The sequence below is a fragment of the Arachis duranensis genome, chromosome 9 (genome assembly GCF_000817695.3).
Source record: "Arachis duranensis cultivar V14167 chromosome 9, aradu.V14167.gnm2.J7QH, whole genome shotgun sequence".
Taxonomy (NCBI): Eukaryota; Viridiplantae; Streptophyta; class Magnoliopsida; order Fabales; family Fabaceae; genus Arachis; species Arachis duranensis.
In genome coordinates, this window is record NC_029780.3 from 37597174 (window position 1) to 37609803 (window position 12630).

General features: G+C 35.5%; 1 non-coding gene across 1 annotated transcript; it reads left to right on the plus strand.

The window, feature by feature from the left end:
* The first annotated feature begins 12283 nt into the window (after positions 1 to 12283).
* Positions 12284 to 12391, plus strand: LOC127742090 (small nucleolar RNA R71). The gene has a single exon (XR_008003278.1). It is a non-coding gene; the product is annotated as a small nucleolar RNA R71 (small nucleolar RNA).
* Positions 12392 to 12630: the final 239 nt, after the last annotated feature.

The window sequence follows — 12630 nt, forward strand, 5'->3', positions numbered from 1 at the left end:
CTAGGTACCTTTTGTATATGAGTAAGTCAAAACTTAAATAAAAACAATCTCAGAAGCTTTGCTAAGTAACTTAACTACCTCAAAAGCTGTGTAGCTACATCAGAAGTAAGACTTCTCACTTTAGAAACACGACCATCCCATGTTTACCTGTGAATTTAAATTATGCTCAAGAAGTTAAGATGTTTAGGAAAGATTTTTCTTTTATCTAAAACAAAGTACACTATGAAGTTATTATTATTGGCAAAAGACATTAACACAAGTTAAAAGTGATTTGACTTTCTCAACCTTTTTAAGAAATGTCAAAAGAAAGATAGAAGATAAATTTTGAATGAAACATTAATGCTCTTAGCCTATGAATACGAGGTCCAGATTCTCAAGAAGTAAAGAGAATGCTTGTTGAAAATGTAAAATCAACAAAATTTATAAAAATTAGTTAATAAATTAATTATTAATCAAAAAATTAAAAAATAAAATTTTATAATTTAATTAAATAAAACTAATTAAAATAAGAATTTTTATACTAATTTTAAAGAATTTGACTTAAGATTGAGACAAGCAGACCAAATCGAACAAATTAGACCCGTATTGGGTCCAAGGCCCAACATATATAACCTAAGTTCAGCCACTTTTTTCCCTTAAACACAAGAAATCACACTGGGAACAGGGAAAAAAGGAGAAGCCACAAAATCTAACCCTTGCCTAACTTCAAATTCAATTATCTTTCAATTCGGAGCTCTAATCGCCGCACCGTTTAGGACCACGCAACCAGCGCGACAAGCTCTACAAAGCCATGTCCTTGATTAGGTATGCAATCTACTTTTCAGTTTTAGTTTCCTTCTTCCCAAATTTCAAAAATTCAATGTAAAATTATATTGAATTTTGTATGATTTCGGTATTTAGGTTCGAGTTAACTTGTGGGTATTGTCGGGTTTAGATCAATTGAGCTATGGGTCAGGTAAGCACCCTCAAACCCTTAGTATAAGTGTTGAATCAATGAGCTATATATTAATGGTGGTGAAAATTGTGATCTAAGATTGGAAATTCAATATTGGTTGGGTGAGGATTGAAAATGTGGGGTTTGGATTAAGCCTAGGTGATTAGAGGCCTTTTGGTGAAGTTTTGGAATCTTGGGAGCTTGGAGAACATTGATCTGTGAGGCTTTCTTGGTTTATAGGGGAATTAGCCAAGATATGATTTCGATTTTTCGTAATTAAAATATAATGTGTTGTGAAAACTTAGACTAGATGACTTAGGATAGGTTGAACCATGTATTGTTTCATATTATGTTGATTTGGTGTGGAATAGTTGAGTTGATGATTATTGGTATGAGTAATATTGATGGTGTTAGAATAATATATTTTCTGATGTTTGATGATATATGTTTTGGAAAGTGATGATTAGGTCCGGGCTGTATTGAATTTGAATTAATGATGTTGGAGTGACTATAATTGTAGATTGATGTGTTGAGAGGTGTTATTATATTGTTGAGGCTAGTTTGGAGCTTTTGTGGTAAGGTTTGGTAAGTTTTAAAAGGGTGAAAAATTGAATTATTTTGAAAGTTGAGGTTTGATAATTATTGAGAAAATCTTGATGTTTTACTAATTTCGGCGAGCCATAACTTGGCTTTTGGACTCCCGATTTTTACAAAACTTATCTTGAATAAAAAATTAGGTTCGAGAAGTTTATGTCGATCGAAGAACGGATGAAAACTCTTTTAAAACAAAAAAGTTATGCGCGTCGGAAGTTTGGTGTGCAAAATAGGAAATCCTAGACATAACAACTTTTTGGCACATTTTGTAAAGCACGCGTACGTGAAGGCACACACGACGTGGCCACTAGGCACTGCCTAGAGGTCCCGCGTACGCATGCTGTGTAGCGCGTGCAGGAGTGTACTTTTCATGTTTGCGTACGTGACCACATTGCATGCGACGCGAGCAATACTCTTGGGTTAAGGGACTCGCGTACGCGGACTAAGTGATGCGTACGCGAGAGTGTCGAGGATTGCTTCATGCGTACGCGTGTAGGATGATGCATACACAGACCCCACTTTTCTGAAATATGAGTTTTTGTATTTTTAAACTATTTCTCTAACTTTTAAAACCTTTATAACTCTCATTTAAAGCCCGGTAGATAGATTTTGGGTAGTGGAGTATGGTTGGAATTATTGGAAAAGATATCTTGTTGGTGAAGAAAGAGGTAAAGTGGATGATGATGAATAAAGAAAGGCTATGGTATTATATATATGCTGTGATTGATGGCTAAATTCATGATACTTAATGATATGATGATTGACGATTGAACTTAGATTGAATGAATTATTGATTGAGATATCTAGGCAGTAGCAAGGATTGTGGTTCGTCCCGCTTGCTCCAGGTTAGTGTTTGTGACGCCTGGATAGTAGTAGTAGTAGTGGATTGTTTTACTTGCTCCAGGTTGAGCTTTTAAACACCCGTCTAGGTAGTAGCAGCAGTAGTAGTTATTCCACTTGCTCTGAGTTAAGCGTGTAGTAGCAAGGGGATTGTAGCTCAAACTCACTTGCTCCACAAATGGGTGCTTTTGTCCATGGTTAGCTACTAGGAGGTGTCAGGTTGGTTATATGACCGATAAATGATATCATCAGTCATAGGATAGGCATGAATCATATGTATTTGTGTGTCTTGTTTGATTCTGCATTTAATTGGGCTTGCCTATATGATTATTATGCCTACTTGCTAAATTTGCTACTTGCTATAATTGAATTATACTTGTGCTTGCTTTGTCTGTATTTTGGTTGTCTATGCTATATATTTCTGGAGGAACGGAGGAAGGTGAGAGGCTAAAGGATCAAGTTAGGTTGAGTTAAAATTTTGAATCCTTAGCTACCCCCACTTTGTTTATGGCTTATTTATGGTTGTAAAGATTAACTTTAAGTTTGAATATGTTGTCGGAAGTTCTAGGATCACCTTCGACTTTTTCGGGACATTATATGTTAGTTATGTGGCCATTGTTACCATGCTGAGAATCTCTGGTTCTCACTCCATACATATTTTGTAGTTTTCAGATGCAGGTCTAGTGGCACTTCGCTGAGGCATTTTGGGAGCATCTGTCAACGAAGGATTCTTGTGTTTTGGGTTTACGTTTTGGTTATGTTGTATATATGGATAAACTTATCTTTCCACTATGTATATATTATGTTTTGTCCCTCCTAGAGGTTGACTTGGAGAAACAGTTTTTTAAACAGTATTTTGGACTATCCTGTTTTTCGGTTTAACGCTTTTGTTTTAACTTTCTTTCAAAGGCTCCTTGATAAAATAATTTTTCAATTATATTATATTATATATAATTTTACTTTTAGAGGTCGTAATGTCTCACCACCTCGATTTTATGACTTTAGCATAAAACTCTGTGTAGTAGAGTATTACAGAAAAAATATCTAAATTTGATAAAATAATAATATCTAACATTCTTAGAATATCCTAACCACCTCAATTTTATGACTTTAGGTTTTGATCTATCTTGAGTCTTATTTTAAAAGGTCAATATAATATAAAAAATTCTTAGATTGTGCTGCGGTGGAATCTGAACTAAAATAGTAACCTAAGAATACTCAATGCAAACAATATTTATTATACATTCATTTTATTAGAGTAAGTCTCAAATTACTTGAGGAGTAGATGTAGGCATTTTAAGTTGAACCAATATGTATTATTTGTGTACCTCATCTGATCCCTTTACCTCTTATTTTCAGTTCTTTGATTGTGCATTTATTTTTTCTTGAGTTTAGAAGCAGCTTACATATTTTTGGCATACCTAAGATAGTTCAAAAACTTCAAAAAAAAAAAAAAGTTAAAGTCATTCAAATACTTTAAGATATCTCTTAAAAAATCTGTTATCTCAAAATTTATTTTAACAAACTTATCTAGCTTGCACTCTAATATGTTAACTTTCATTACCGCTTTAAACAAGTCAAAGACTAGAAATGATTTTTAATTCTTATGTCAGATTTCAAAGATAGACGCTATTCGTTTCATTATTTTTTATTTATTTTCATATATATAATTTTTATTCTCTTTCAAAAAAAATTGTCATTTAATGACTATATCCGTAATCATCATTCACATCAAAGGATGATATTATAATTCAACAAATTATACAACAAAAAATATAAAGTTAATAGAACAATGAATAAACAAATAAATAAAATAACAAGAACGTAAAAATATAGATAAAACTTAGTCAAAAGAGCGATTTCATACCTGTAATGTGTTATGAAAATAAGAATTAGAGTAAAAAAAAATAAAAAAAAGAGATGATTTCAATTAAATATATTAATCAGATAATACAAAAATAGACTATTCATAATCAAGCACCCAACTCTTCACCCATTTAACTAGGTTATATTATAACCAATTCTATCCTATTAAATATTAAAATAAAAAAATTTTTAATTAAATATATTAATCCAACAACACAAAAATAGACCATTCATAATCAAGAACCCAACTCTTCATTGATTTAACTAAGTTATATTATAACTAATTCTATCCGGCCTATCAAATATTAAAATACAGCTATATCTAAAATATCTATAACATAATATATTTATAACAAAATCTTTTTTATTGGTAAAAATGTCAAGGTGCATAATTAAAAAAAAGAAAAAAAATAGTGACATGGTTTAAAAATAGGTAAATTCTATAGATTCTCTCAATTATTCTATCCATTCTCTCTCAATTAAAAAATAGGGTTACTATACATCCAAGTATTTTTTTATCCAAGTTCATCCAAGTAGGTCCAACACCAACAAAAGCCACTATCATTAAAAGAGCGTGATTATTTGATTAGATGAATAAGACAAGAAAAGAACATGTATGATGAGAAGTTTGAGGAGTTTTTTTTTCTTATTTCTTTTTTTTTGTTTGATTTTTCTTTTCTTTTTCTCAGTTTTATGTCTCTCAAAATAGTGAAACACGAAAAATCATAACAAAATAATTCACTCAGAAATGAATTGAAATTATATTCAGAAATGAACTGAAATTATATTTAGTAATTTCAGTTCATTCTAAATACAATTTCAGTTCATTTTTGAATATAATTTTGGTTCATTTCTATTTTACATAATTCAAAACTCTTCCTCTTCACCTTCTACTGCTTCTTCACCAGGGAAAGAAAGAGAAAAAGGAAAAAAGAATATAGCAGCAACAACAATAAAAGAATGACGATAAGAAAAAATACGTGAAAAAGAAGGAACGCAAAAAAGAAGGAGGAGAATGAGGAAGAAGAGAAACGCAAAGAAGAAAGCAAAGAAGAAGAAGAAGACGCTCCATGCGTAAACGAGCGTGAGGAGGATGAGGAGGAGGAGGAGGAGGAGGAGAAGAAGAAGAAAAAGAACAAGAAGAGGAGGCACGTGCCTCTAAATTAATTGGATAAACTTATATGTTAAAGTTGTTTAGATGTGGAGAATAATTCATTAAAGAATAAAATGAGTTGACTTATCATAATTAACATTAACTCTTAATTTAACTTATGTTATGATAACTTAACCAATTAACTAAAGAAAAATTTCAAAAGATAGCTACTATTCTTGTTGTAAATTTGGTATGCAGATAATAGAAAAAAGATTGTGAATTTCTACTCGTACATTGTGATGCAAAGCTATATATTACAAAATACAAGTTTCGGCCAAAAGCAAAAGTATACAAAATTGGTGCATGTAACCTGAGCCACCCATTGAAGGAGAAGAAAGGACAGTCTCCTGAGCATTAGAATTTGCTTAGGATGGGTCTTGCCAGTCAATCGGCGTGCATATCCTGAGCCGCTCATTGGGATTTTTTTTTGTTTATTAATAGATGTGTGGTTTGAGAAAAGATAATAAATGCTAAATGTAATTTTTTTAATGATTTTTATAAATTGAACAAACATTATATTATAATTAATTGGTTAGATTATCAAAATTTAGGTTAACAAAGATAAATTAACCATGATAAACCAAATAATTTTATCTAATAATAATTAAACATGTCATAAGAAATAATTTATTCTTTATTTTAGAGGAGGTTGGATAGAAATTACTTTAAAAATAATAATAAAAACATTATTAAAATTTATATGAAAAATATTTGGATATATAATAATTTTTTTATATTAAAATTTTCTTTTTAAGTGTTGCATGTATTTGTCTTATTTGTGTGAAAAAAAAAAGTAATAGATTCAAAGCACACGTTACATATGATGTAAATTAAATTAAAGTAGAGAAAATACTCAATTTGGTCCCTGAAGTTACACTCGAGCTTCAATTTAGTCCTTGACGTTTCAATTACCTTTATTTAGTCTCTAAACTTTATAAATTTTAATCACCTTATTCCCTGCAGTGGTTTCCACCACGAGTCATAACCAGAGAGATGACGTGTACAACAGAATGCCACGCTGGACGTCTAACGGATATATTATATGGCATTTGAAACTTTTGCATCAATTTAGTCCCTAGGAACTATTTAAATCCATAAGCCCCAAATCTATTTGAAGCCCCTTAACTTCTTCGTGGATTCTTACTCCTCTTTTGGAAGACGTTTCTATGAAGTCCATGATGGGTAGCGGCAGTAAATTTGTTGGGAGTTCCAGCAATCAACGCTCTAATGAAGGTTGGAGATCCACTCGAAGCATAGAAGAACTATTTCCAGAGTGGTGCGGGTGTGGGTGTAGACCCATTCTGAGATGGTCAAGAATAGATGCAAATCCAGGGAGACCCTCTTTTGGGTTTCCAAACTACAATGTAAATGCAAGATTATTTTTAACTTTTTCTAAACACTACAAAGAAAGGCCTATGGTCACGGTAAAAAACCGTGACCATAGCTAGTGAAAATGGTAACCATAGATCTATGGTCACGGTTTTGGACCAATGGTCACGTTTTTTTACCGTGGCCTATTCTGCCGTGGCCATAGGTCTATGGTCACGGTTACAATTTTCAAATTCTGACACTTTAGGCCACAGTTTTTAACCGTGACCATAGGACAATCTATGGTCACGCATAAAAACCGTGACCGTAGCCATATCTATGGTCACCCCTCCTCAAAATCATGACATAGCCATATCTATGGTCATGGTTTTGGCCATGACTATAGAGCCTATGGTCACCCCTCCTTAAAACCGTGACCATAGCCTCTATGGTCACGGTTTTGGCCGTGACCATAGCTTCTATGGTCACCCCTCCTCAAAATTGTGACCATAGACCATAGAGCCTATGGTCACCCCTCCTTAAAACCATAACCATAGCCATATCTATGGTCATGGTTTTGGCCGTGGTCATATCCTCTATGGTCACTCCTCCTTAAAACCGTGACCATAGCCTTATCTATGGTCATGGTTTTAGCCGTCTCAAAACCGTGACCATAGCCTTATTTATTGTTATGGTTTTGGCCGTGCCCATAGAGCTTATGGTCACCCCTCCTTAAAACAGTGACCATAGCCTTATCTATGGTCACGGTTTTGCCTGTGACCATAGATTATCATGATCACCCTATTTTAAAATAGTGATCATAGCCTGTTTTGTTTTATGAGCTTTAATTTCTTTAAAGGATAATTGATGGGCAAAATTGTGACTCATACTTTTCACAACTCAAACAATTCCTAGCAATGGCTCCAAAAACTTGGTGCACAATACTATGGTTCACACACATTCTTCACAACTTCGCACAACTAACCAGTAAGTGCACTGGGTCGTCCAAGTAATACCTTACGTGAGTAAGGGTCGATCCCACGGAGATTGTTGGTATGAAGCAAGCTATAGTCATCTTGTAAATCTCAGTCAGGCGGATTCAAATGGTTATAATGGTTTTCGAATATAAATATAAATAAAGCATAAAATAGAGATAAAGATACTTATGTAATTCATTGGTGGGAATTTCAGATAAGCGCATGAAGATACAGTGTTCCTTCTAAATCTCTGCTTTCCTACTGCTTTCATCCAATCCTTCATACTCCTTTCCATGGCAAGCTGTATATTGGGTTTCACCGTTGTCAATGGCTACCTCCCTTCCTCTCACTCCAAATGGTCCAAATACTCTGTCACAGCATGGAACTGGCATTGAACGCCAGTTTGCATCATCTAAGCTCGAATAAAGTATAGACCATTATATATTGCTGGAAAGCCCTGGATGTCTACTTTCCAACGAAATTGAGATTGCGCCATTTGAAGTTCTGTAGCTCTAGAAAATCTATTTCGAGTGCAGGGAGGTCAGAATCCAACAGCATCAGCAGTCCTTTGTCAGCCTCCTATCAGATTTTTGCTCAGGTCCCTCAATTTCAGCCAGAAAATACCTGAAATCATAGAAAAACACACAAACTCATAGTAAAGTCCAGAAATATAAATTTTGCATAAAAACTAATAAAAACATTCCGAAAAGTAGTTAGATCTTACTAAAAACTACCTAAAAATAATGCCAAAAAGCGTATAAATTATCCGCTCATCATAACACCAAACTTAAATTGTTTCTTGTCCCCAAGCAACTGAAAATCAAATAGGATAAAAAGAAGAGAATATACTATAAATTTGAAAATATCAATGAAGCTTAGTTCTAATTAGATGAGCGGGACTAGTAGCTTTTTGCTTCTGAACAGTTTTGGCGTCTCAGTTTATCCTTAGAAGTTTAGAATGATTGGCATCCATAGGAACTCAGAGTTCAGATAATGTTACTGATTCTCCTAGTTAAGTATGTTGATTCTTGAACACAACTACTTTTATGAGTCTTGGCCGTGGCCCGAAGCATTTTGTTTTCCAGTATTACCACCGGATACATAAATGCCACAGACTCATGACTGGGTGAACCTTTTCAGATTGTGACTCAGCTTTGCTAAAGTCCCCAGTTAGAGGTGTCCAGAGCTCTTAAGCACACTCTTTTTGCTTTGGATCACGTCTTTAACCACTCAGTCTCAAGCTTTTCACTTGGACCTGCATGCCACAAGCACATAGTTATGGACAGCTTGATTTAGCCGCTTAGGCCTGGATTTATTTCCTTGGGCCCTCCTATCCATTGATGCTCAAAGCCTTGGATCCTTTTTACCCTTGTCTTTTGGTTTTAAGGGCTATTGGATTTTTCTGCTTGCTTTTTCTTTTTCTTTTATATATTTTTTCGCCAATTTTTTTTCGCAAGCTTCTTCTTTTTCACTGCTTTTTCTTGCTTCAAGAATCAATTTCATGATTTTTCAGATTATCAATAACTCTTGTTTATCATTCTTTCAAGAGCCAACAATTTTAACATTGATAAACAACAAGATAAAAAATATGCACTGTTCAAGCATTCATTCAGAAAATAAAAAGTATTGTCACCACATCAATATAATTAGACTAATTTCAAGGATGAATTCGAAACTCATGTACTTCTTGTTCTTTTGTATTAAAAACATTTTTCATTTAAGAAAGGTAAAGGATTCATGGAATTATTCATAGCCTTAAGACATAGTTACTAAATACTAATGATCATGTAATAAAGACACAAATATAGACAAACATGAAGTTCAAAAATCGAAAAACAGAAAAATAAGAGCAAGGAGATTAAGGAACAAGTCCACCTTAGTGAGGGTAGCGTCTTCCTCTTGAAGAACCAAATGTGCTCTTGAGCTCCTCTATGTTTCTTCTTGCCTCTGTTGCTTGATCCCTAGTGATTTTGGTGCTCCTATCCTTAGTTGCTCCCAATAATTATGTGGAGGAAAATGTATCCCCTGAGGTATCTCAGGGATTTCTTGATGAGGGAATTCCTCATGCTCTTGTTGAAGTCCATGAGTAGGCTCTCTTGATGTGCAGTCAAATGCTCTACTACTGAGCTATAGACCTTTGAGATGAATCTCTCCATCTCCCATGACTTGGAGGTGGAAGCTTTTGTCTTCCCTTTCCTCTTTCTAGAGGTTTCTCCGGCCTTAGGTGCCATAAATAGTTATGGAAAAATAAAAAGCTATGCTTTTACCACACCAAACTTAGAATGTTGCTCGCCCTCGAGCAAAAGAAGAAAGAATAGAAGAAGAAGATATAGAGAAAAAGGGAGAGAGGTGTGGGTTTCGACCAAGGGGGAGAAGAGAGGGTAGTATTGTGTGAGAATGCAGAAGAGAGAAGTGGGGTACGTGGGGATCCTGTGGGGTCCACAGATCTTGAGGTGATCCTGTGGGGTCCACAGATCTTGAGGTGTCAAGAATTTCTCATCCTTGCACCTTTTACGCGTGTAAAAGGACCTCTGTATGCAATCCTGGTGTTTAACGCCAGATTGATGCTTGTTTCTGGCGTTTAACGCCAGCCTGATGCTTGTTTCTGGCGTTTAACACCAGCCTGATGCTTGTTTCTGGCATTAAACGCCAGCTTGATGCTTGTTTCAAGTGTTAAACACCAGACAGATGCTTGTTTCTGGCGTTTAAATGCCAGACAGCTCTTCCTCCAGGGTGTACTTTTTCTTCTGCTGTTTTTGATTTTGTTTTTAATTTTTGCAATTGTTTTGAGACTCCACATAATCAAAAACCTAATAAAACATAAAAGAACAATAGAAATATAGATAAATAAAAATTGGGTTATCTCCCAATAAATTCTTCTTTAATGTCAATAGCTTGACAATGAGCTCTCATGGAGCTTCACAGATGTTCAGAGCATTGTTGGGACCTCCCAACACCAAACTTAGAGTTTGAATGTGGGGGTTCAACACCAAACTTAGAGTTTGGTTGTGGCCTCTCAACACCAAACTTAGAGTTTGATTGTGGGGGCTTTGTTTGACTCTGTATTGAGAGAAGCTTATCGTGCCTCTTTTCCATGGTTGCAGAGAGAGATCCTTGACCTTTAAACATAAGGTAGTCCCCATTCAATTGAAGGACTAGCTCTCCTCTGTCAACATCAATTACAGCTCCTGCTGTGGCTAGGAAGGGTCTTCCAAGGATGATACATTCATCCTCATCCTTCCTAATGTCTAGGATTATGAAATCAGCAGGGATGTAAAGGCCTTTAACCTTCACTAACAAGTCCACTACCAATTCATAAGCTTGTTTTATTGACTTGTCTGCCATCTCTAATGAGATTCTTGCAGCTTGTACCTCAAAGATCCCCAGTTTCTCCATTACAGAGAGCGGCATAAGATTTATACCTGACCCCAGGTCACACAGAGTCTCCTCAAAGGTCATGGTGCCTATGGTACAGGGTATTAAGAATTTACCAGGATCTTGTTTCTTTTGAGGTAAAGTTTGCTAAACCCATGTATTTAGTTCACTAATGAGCAAGGGAGGTTTACCTTCCCAAGTCTCATTACCAAACAACTTGGCATTCAGCTTCATGATGGCTCCTAGATATTGAGCAACTTGCTCTTCAGTTACATCTTCATCCTCTTCAGAGGAAGAATAGTTCTCAGAGCTCATGAATGGCAGAAGGAAGTTTAATGGAATCTCTATGGTCTCTATATGAGCTTTAGATTCCTTTAGGTCCTCAATAGGGAACTCCTTTCTGTTTGGAGGACGTCCCATGAGGTCTTCCTCATTGGGATTCACATCCTCCCCTTCCTCTTTGGATTCGGCCATTTGGATTATATCAATGGCCTTGCACTCTCTTTTTGGATTCTCTTCTGTATTGCTTGGGAGAGTACTAGGAGGAGTTTCATCGATTTTTTTACTCAACTGACCCATTTGTGCCTCCAAGTTTCTAATGGAGGACCTTGTTTCATTCATGAAACTTAAAGTGGCCTTAGATAGATCAAAGACTATGTTTGCTATGCTAGAGGGGCTTTGCTCAGAATTCTCTGTCTGTTGCTGAGAAGATGATGGAAAAGGCTTGCTATTGCTAAGCCTGTTTTTTCCACCATTATTAAAGCCTTGTTAAGGCTTCTGTTGATCCTTCCCTGAGAAATTTGGGTGATTTCTCCATGAGGAATTATAGGTGTTTCCATAGGCTTCACCCATGTAATTCACCTCTGCCATTGCAGGGTTCTTAGGATCATAAGCTTCTTCTTGAGAAGATTCCTCTTTAGTACTGTTGGATGCATTTTGCCATCCATTCAGACTCTGAGAAATCATGTTGACTTGTTGAGTCAACATTTTGTTCTGAGCTAATATGGCATTCAGAGTATCAATTTTAAGAACTCCCATCTTCTGAGGCATCCCATTACTCACAGGATTCCTCTCAGAGGTGTACATAAATTGGTTATTTGCAACCATGTCAATGAGTTCTTGAGCTTCTGTAGGCGTTTTCTTTAGGTGAATGGATCCACCTGCAGAATGGTCTAGTGACATCTTAGAGAACTCAGATAGACCATCATAGAATATATCCAAAATGGTCCACTCTGAAAGCATGTCAGAAGGACACTTTTTCGTCAACTGCTTGTATCTTTCCCAAGCTTCATAGAGGGATTCACCATCTTTTTGCTTGAAGGTTTGAACATCCACTCTAAGTTTGCTCAGCTTTTGAGGAGGAAAGAACTTGGCCAAGAAGGCCGTGACCGGCCTTTTCCAAGAGTCCAGGCTATCTTTAGGTTGTGAGTCCAACCATGTTCTAGCTCTGTCTCTTACAGCAAAAGGGAAAAGCATGAGCCTGTAGACTTCAGGATCTACTCCATTAGTCTTAACAGTATCACAGATCTGCAAGAACTCAGTTAAAAACTGATAGGGATCTTCTGATGGAAGTCCATGAAACT